Below are 8,363 nucleotides of genomic sequence, written 5' to 3'. Positions count from 1 at the left end.
TATATATATATGAACAGACTCAACCACTCGGTACCGCATATGGACACCCGACCCAGGGAAATCCATCCCGGAACAGACTCATCATTGACTATAAGTCACTCGATACCGAGGCAAAGGGCTTTCCAACCCTGGGGAGAAATCCATCTCAAGATATCAATACTTCGGACAAATCCATGTTCAGGGAAATCTATCCCTCAAAATATCATTTGTGCTCACTGGGGTGTGTTACTGTCACGACCCAAACCGATGGGCCGTGACGGGCACCCGGTACCTTACTCAATCGAGTACCAACATAACGTATCTTTTATACCATTCTATCATAGGTAAAAGAACCGGAGTAAAGCATAAGGAAATGCAAACTTATACATATGAAGTACGGGCCTATAAGGCTGACATAATTCTGTATATACTCGAAACATAGGCCGACAAGGCCATACAAATATCCGTATACATGACATCTGTCTACAAGCCTCTAAGAATACATAATATCATAAAGGTCGGGACAGGGTCCCTTCATACCAATCAATATATGTACTAATCATACTGACCAAAGAAGTAACTCCGAAGCAAATGGAGCGCACCAACATTTTCCGTTGAGCTGATAGCCTTGGAGGACTCTCGACCTGGCTATCAGGACCTGCGGGCATGAAACACAGCGTCCCTAGGCAAAAGGGACGTCAGTACAAATAATGTACCGAGTATGTAAGGAATGAAAATCAGTAACTAGTAGACATGAGAGAAACATGGAGTAAAAGACTCAACATGAATATTATAATGTTGTGCATATGCGTATAAATGTCATACCATGCATGGGTATATGCGTTCATAACATCATCAAGCCTCTGAGGGCATCCCATCATATCATCTCGGCCACTGTGGGCAAATCATCAACGTATACCAGCTGATCAGGTGGTGGTGCGTATATAACGCCGTAACCTTTTCCCATATCCCATATCCCATATATATATATATATATATACATATATACGCGTATATAACGCCATCTGGTCATGGGTCAATGTACATGAATGCAATGCATGAGAAGTACGTCAATAAAATCTCTTAGAATGTCATAAGACCATTATGCATTTGAGTAATATCATGAAGTAAATTTTTCTCAACTTACGTATTTTTCTGAGATCTATGAACAGATGATAGAATAATATGACACATGAGGAATCAAAAACATAAGCATCTCTAGTATTTCTATGAATAGAGCCATTTATGGAAATTGTGCATTTCCTCTTTTCGTTTGTATCGTATGGATCATGCCAAAAGAAAGAAGAAAGTGCCTTAACATACCTTAAATCCTTTGAGTCCTTAATACATTCCAAGCTATTCTTCAAACAACTCAACTCAATCTACCATAGCATACGGAGATTCAAAATCAGTGTTGAGTAAAGGCTAAGTCCGCAACTTAAACTAGTTGCTCGTTTATGTAAATTTGGGCAGCATCTCCACTGTAACAAGGGCCTCCTACAATACCATATACCAACAACAACAACAACAACACCCAGAGACCAGAAACATATAAATATCAATAACAAGACACACTATCGCAACAACAAGTCACAACTACTCGAACGGCAAGCTCCGATTGGAATCCGTATACCCCATATCACCCCTTATAGACTTCTTAATTCTCCTTAACAGTATCATTAACATGATAATAAAGTCATTAATCAATGATTCCAGCCTTATACTATATATTTATAACAACGAACACAATCCACAAGTTCAACTATCCTCAATTAGCAACTTTATTTACCAGTTCATGTCTAGTCTATCCATTTAACTTAATCAACATCAAGATAACCTTAGGCATATTCAAGAACACAATATACATACCTCCTACAGTAGCTTCAAGTTAAAATCCAAGTTATATTTAGCTTACAACAGCCCTCAATAGCAATACAACACCATAGAAATGACTTAAGCTAATCCAAGTATTATCTTGTAGTATCTTGCTCAAATAATGCAACCATGTAATGACCAGACCTGTTGTTTTGAGATTTTGCACTTTGATCGCCCGTTCTCGGGCACGACTTGCCCCGTGTGATGTATTATGACTGATGTAAGTCGTTGGTTTTCACGTAAATCGAAATGAGTTTGAAAGAACAGTTCTCAGTTGTGGCTTGAATTGGAAAAGGTTTGACCAAGATTTGACTTATTTGTATATGAGCTCGAATCGGAGTTCTTATGATTTGGTTAAGTTCTTATGATTTGGTTAGCTCCGTTAGGTGATTTATGACTTAGAAGTGTGATCGGAATTGGTTTTGGAGGTCCGGTGTAGAATTTGGCTTGATTTGGCGAAGTTAGTATTTTGGCGATTCCCGGTTGGTAGGTGAGATTTTGATCAGGGGATCAGAATGGAATTCCGAGAGTTGGTGTAGCTTTGTTATGTCATTTGGGATGTGTGTGCAAAATTTTAGGTCATTTGGATGTGGTTTGGTCGGGTTTTTGATCGAAAGCATATTTCGGAAGTTTTTGGAAAACATAGGCTTGAATTCGATGAGTTTTGGGTAATTTAATGTTGTTTGAGGTATTTTGATGATTGGAAAAAGTTTGAATAAGGTATTGGGTCATGTTTGTGCTTTTGGTTGAGGTCCGGGGGGCCTCGGGGTGATTTCGGATGGTTAACAGGAAGATTTGAGACTTGTAAGATTGCAGGATTTTTGCTGTTTCTGGTGTTTTCGCACCTGCAGTATAGGGACCGCAGGTGCGGTGTCGCACGTGCGGGGGAGGAGGCCGAAAATGCGAGAGTTGCTTGGCGAGCAATTTCCGCAGAAGCGGACAAGGTGGCCGCATCTGCGAAGCCACATATGCGGTATTTCTATCGCAGATGCGATTTGGGCTATTAAGTGAGAGACCGTAGAAGCGGTTGTTTGGGCCGCATATGCGGTACCGCAGAAGCGGGCTTCAGACCGCAGATGCGGAAAGGCCTGGGCAGAAGGTATATATTTCATCCTCCGCGACTTTTGAAGGGTTTAACCATTTTTGAACTCGGAATTGGGAGCTTTGGGCGATTTTGAAAAGAGAAATCAAAGAGACTTCGTTGAGGTAAGGATTTTGAACTTGTAACACTTTTCTATGGTAGAATTTCATGATTTCGGACTGAAATTTAAGAGATTAGAAGACTAAAAATGGAGGTTTAGGGCTTGAGTCTAAGAGGCCTTTAATAGAGGATTTGAGGGGTCATTTGAACTCTGATTTTGGTATTCATGATATGTATGAACTCGTGGGAAGATGAGGATTCTAATGATGTGAAAAATTTTGAGTTTCAAGAAGTTGGCCGGGGGCTCGGGTTTTGGTAATTTCGGGATTTGTGCCCGTTATTGATTATTTTCGCTTGGGCTTTGTTCCCTTAGCATATTGTGATGTATTCGTTCTGATTTTGGATAGATTCGGTGCGCGTGGAGGCCGATTTGAGGGGCAAAGGCGTCGCGAGCTAGAGATTTTGCCGGTTCGAGGTGAGTAATGATTGTAAATGATGTCCTGAGGGTTTGAAACCCCGGATTGCACATCGTAGTACTATATTGAGGTGAGACACACGTTTGATGATGAGCGTGGGGTCGTTTACTACTGGGGATTGTGACTTGGTCCGTCCCGATTGATGATTTTACCGCATATCTGACTGGAACTTATTTGCTATTATCATGAATTGGGTTGATTGCCATATTTGGGCTTCGTGCCAATTATTTAAACCCCTTCGGGGATGGTTATTGCTATTTCCTCACTGTTTTGATTTTAAGCTTCAACTCAGTCATGTATTCTCTACTGTTTTCAAAACTCAGCCAAGTTTATTTTGCTTCAACACTTGAGATGATATTTCCTATACTAATTTGGGCTGAGCAGCATATTTTACTGTTGCCCGAGGGGCTTATGTGATTTTTGACTGTGTAAGGCCGAGGGCCTGTGTGTGAGGATACTTTTGGATCGGGCTGCACGCCGCAGCAGTGTTATACTGATACTGATATGAGGTCGAGGGCCTAGACTTGATGCCACGAGATGGCTTGATATTGCGCTTGGGCCGTAAGGGGCCCCTCCCGGAGTCTGCACACCCAGAGTGAGTGTCGTCGACGATAAATAGATCGTGCTGCACGCCGCAGCGATATGTGGATCGGGATGCACGCCGTAGCGGTACTGGTACTGTTTTGTGTGTTTTCTTTATTTCATTTGTCTGCCATTATCTGTTGTCTGTGCTACTTCATGCAATATCTACCTGATTTCCTGGCATTATCTGATGACTGAGTGATGTGCCCGAGGGGCGGATTTCTGTGCTTATCTGCATTGTTTTGCATTCATTTGCGTAACCACTGAAAAAGTCATTTTCAAAAAAAGTTTAAACTGAGTTAAGATGTTTCCCTAAAGATTTCACAGCTTCACTGCTTTTTCTCAAAGGGTTTTACACCGCTCTATACAACATGATGGTTTGTTTTACGTGATTTCTTACGCCCAAACCAGTAGTAACCACGTGAAAATCCAGCCAAACACAGCCCACCACTATCCTTAATGACAACACAACCTCAAAGAGGTGTTGTTCTTCACTGGAACTAACTTTTGATATTCAAATATGGTGTAATCCATTTGCAAGACTTGAAATAACCTAGGGTTGCTATGAAAACCATGAGGGAGTATTTTACAAAATTTAAGCCACTTAAAACAACCTCCAACACGAGCTGGAACCACCCAAAAATCAGCAACAACAAGAAGAACAAGAAACTTTCTCGCGCGACGGGATTCCCGACACTTGATTTGTATTGTTTGTCCTTTGTTTGGGTCTTGGATCATGAGAGAACCTTGAGAGATTATTTTTAGATGTCTAGGGTCTGAATATACTGTAAAATCATGAGTTAAAACGGGGTTGAGGCTTCTTATATATATATATATATATATATATATATATATATATATATATATATATATATATATATATATATATATATATATATCCATATATCTAAACCGCCTGTGGGTTCCATAGGGAGCTGCTTGGCACAGTCTCACGAAAATGCGAATATCTCTCTACTCCGATATCGTATTGAAAAACGGTTTAATGAGTTAATAACTAGACTCGTAGATCTTCAATTTGGTAGGTATATCACCCAATAATTCCAATTATATTGGGAGAAAAGTTTATTTACATTTGACCTAATTTTCAGCACATTATGAATGTAACTTGTGATGACCTTTGCCAACTTTGTTCCACAACTTGCTTGACTTCAAAATGTAGCACACGACTATCATACGACTAAAATAACTATAGAATAACCTCATTATTATGCTAAGAACCCTAGTATCATTCTAAGGTACATGTTATAACATTCCAAACTTGTCGACTTTCGACGAAACTTATTTTCTTCAATTGGTTTAGTGTCTAAGCTTTCCAACCCTTTTGGTACTTGTTATTCATGATCTTAAAGCTTTGTAACCTCCAAGATAACATAATGAACTTACGTTATGTACTTTCAAAAATAATTTCATTTCTAAGCTTACATCAATTAACTTACGACATACTTTTGCGCATGAAAATATGGGGTGTAACAATTACAGACTCCGGAGGGGCTCCTACAGCCCAAGCGCTATCATAATCATCAACATAACCGCTGCGGCGTGCAGCCCGATCCCATCACTGTCACTCATAATCAGTCTCTCGGCCTCACTCACTCATCACTCTCCAGTCTCACACACACGGGCTCACAATGCCATGAAACTAGCCCGAAATAATGATATGATGTGCCAAATAATAACAGCCGAGACTGAGAAATGATATGATATGCGTGAAAAAGACTGAGTACAGAATATCAATGAATCTAATGAAATGACATAAAAAAACTACCACTCTGGGTCTCAACAGTATCGGCGTGAATCCTTAACAGGATATCTAGCATGATTTGCGGTACACTTACTTAATCACATGATAGAAGCATGGTTATCAGCAAGAAAGAGTCACTAAGTGGTACCACGGAATGAACCTGACCACAATTCTCACAGTGCACGCCTGCACGCCCGTCAGCATGTGCGTCACCTCAATAAAATCATGTAGCACATAGTTCGGGGTTTCGAACCCTCAGAACTAAGTTTGGAAGCGTTACTTACCTCAAACCAAGCCAAATCCTACTCCGTTACGCCCTTACCTTTGGAATCGGCCTCCAAACGACCCGAATCTAACCAAAAGCAATACGACGCAATCAATATAGGCCAAGGAATCAATTCAGTATGAAAAATTATCGAATTATACCAAAATCCCGAAATTCTCCCAAACCCGGCCCCCGGACCCAGGTCTCGGAATCCGACCAAAATCACAAAAGAAACTCCTTTCACTCTCGAGTCTATACATATCAAAATCATCAAAATTCAACCTCAAATGGTCCCTCAAATACTCAATCAAAACTCTCCAAAACTCAAGCCCTAACCCCTTCAACTTTACCCCAAATCCCCACTAATTTCATGATTAAACAGTAGAAAAACTATCATAAACACAAGTAATAAAGCCCAAGTAACTTACCTAGCTGATAACCTTCAATTCCTCTTGAAAATCACTGCCAAAAGCTCCGAAACTCGTCCAAAAATAGTGAAGAATGGGCAAAATTCACGAAGTATGGCTTTTATACTTTCTGCCCAGAAGTCTTGCACCTGCGGTCCAAACGAGCACACCTGCGCTACCGCATCTGCGGTCCATCAAGCGCACCTGCGGATTCCACTTATCCGCAAAATTTTGCATCTGCGGCTATACCCTCGCATCTGCGGCCTCGCAGGTGCGATAAAACCTCCGCACCTGCGATCAAGCTTCAACTGGCCAAAACAACATCTGCGGACTCCCTTTCGCATCTGCGACCTCGCACCTGTGGCCCCCAATCCGCAGGTGCAGAAATGACAGAAGCAACAAATCTCAACTACACCAACTCAATTCCAACTCTTCCGTCAACCATCCAAATTCATCCCGAGGCCCTCGGGACCTCAACCAAAAATACCAACAAGTCACATATCACCATTCAAACTTATTCAAACCTTCGAAACACTAAAAACAATATCAAAATACCAAATCACCCTCGGATTCAAGCCTAAGAACCTCCAAACTTCCGAATTTCGCAAACGATGCCAAAACCTACCAAATCACCTCCGAATGACCTGAAATTTTGCACACGCGTCACAAATGATACTACGGACCTACCCTAATTTCCAGAATTTTATTCCGACCTTTATATCAAAATTTCCACTGCCGACCGAGAAATACCAAATTTTTAATTTTCCCAATTCAAGCCTAAATCTACCACAAACCTCCAAATCACATTCCGGACGCGCTCCCAAGTTCAAAATCACATAACTAAGCTAACCGAACCATCGAAATTCCCATATGAGATCATTTACACATAAGTCAACATGCGGTTGACTTTTTCAACCTAAGCCTATTCTAAAGAGACTAAGTGTCTTAGTTCACCCCAAAACCACTCTGAACCCGAACCAACCAACACGATGCGATGAAATACAACTGAAGAACACATAAAGAAACAGAAATGGGGGAAACGGGGCTATAACCCATGAAACGACCGGCCGGGTCGTTACACTAAAAAGGGGTAAATGAGTGCAATGCAATTGAATAAAAGGATTATAGAAATGGATGAACAAAGAGGAATTTTTTTTTGTCTAACAATAAACAACTTCAATTGTTTGAATATTGATCATGAATAGTGTGGATTGATTTATAATCCGCAGCTCAGTCCATAACCACCATATTCTATTAATCTCAACAAACTTGAGAAAAGACGAATTAGATCCGTTAAATGTTTAGTCAATTCCTAATTTGAAATCATAATTATGTAGCACTTGTATTTGTCTTCTTTAGAGTACCCCACTTAATTAATCGACCGTTTCCAAGATGTATATGTTGAATTGTTAATCCGTAGATCTATTGCTTTCACAGTTTCACCTAAACGGCTAAATAAGAAGTGTTTATATGTACTAATTTTGCTATAGTAGATTGATGAGTATTGCACTTGATTACTATACTACTTTAGTAGATATGTACTGTTGATGGGCTTATGCTTCGATTCTAGTTGTTTGGAGGTACAAAGACGGAACCAATATTTGAATTTTAGGGGCTCCGGGATTTAGTTAATTTATTTTAGTTAATAAATTATTTTTAAAAAATTTAAATATATTCAATATATTTCTTAAGGCAAATATACAATTTAGATTAAAGTTACTTGGTGCGACCGCCCTGTAACCTAAATTCTAGCTCCTCTGTCAAGGCGTTGAAAATAGTTTTAAATTATACAATTCTACTAACTTCTTTAAAGTTAACAGATTGTGTGAGTGATATAATTAAGGATGAGTTTAAATTTTATTTTTTAATTAAACCA

The sequence above is a fragment of the Nicotiana attenuata genome, chromosome 7 (genome assembly GCF_001879085.1).
Source record: "Nicotiana attenuata strain UT chromosome 7, NIATTr2, whole genome shotgun sequence".
NCBI classification, from domain to species: Eukaryota; Viridiplantae; Streptophyta; class Magnoliopsida; order Solanales; family Solanaceae; genus Nicotiana; species Nicotiana attenuata.
This window is presented reverse-complemented; position numbering follows the sequence as displayed.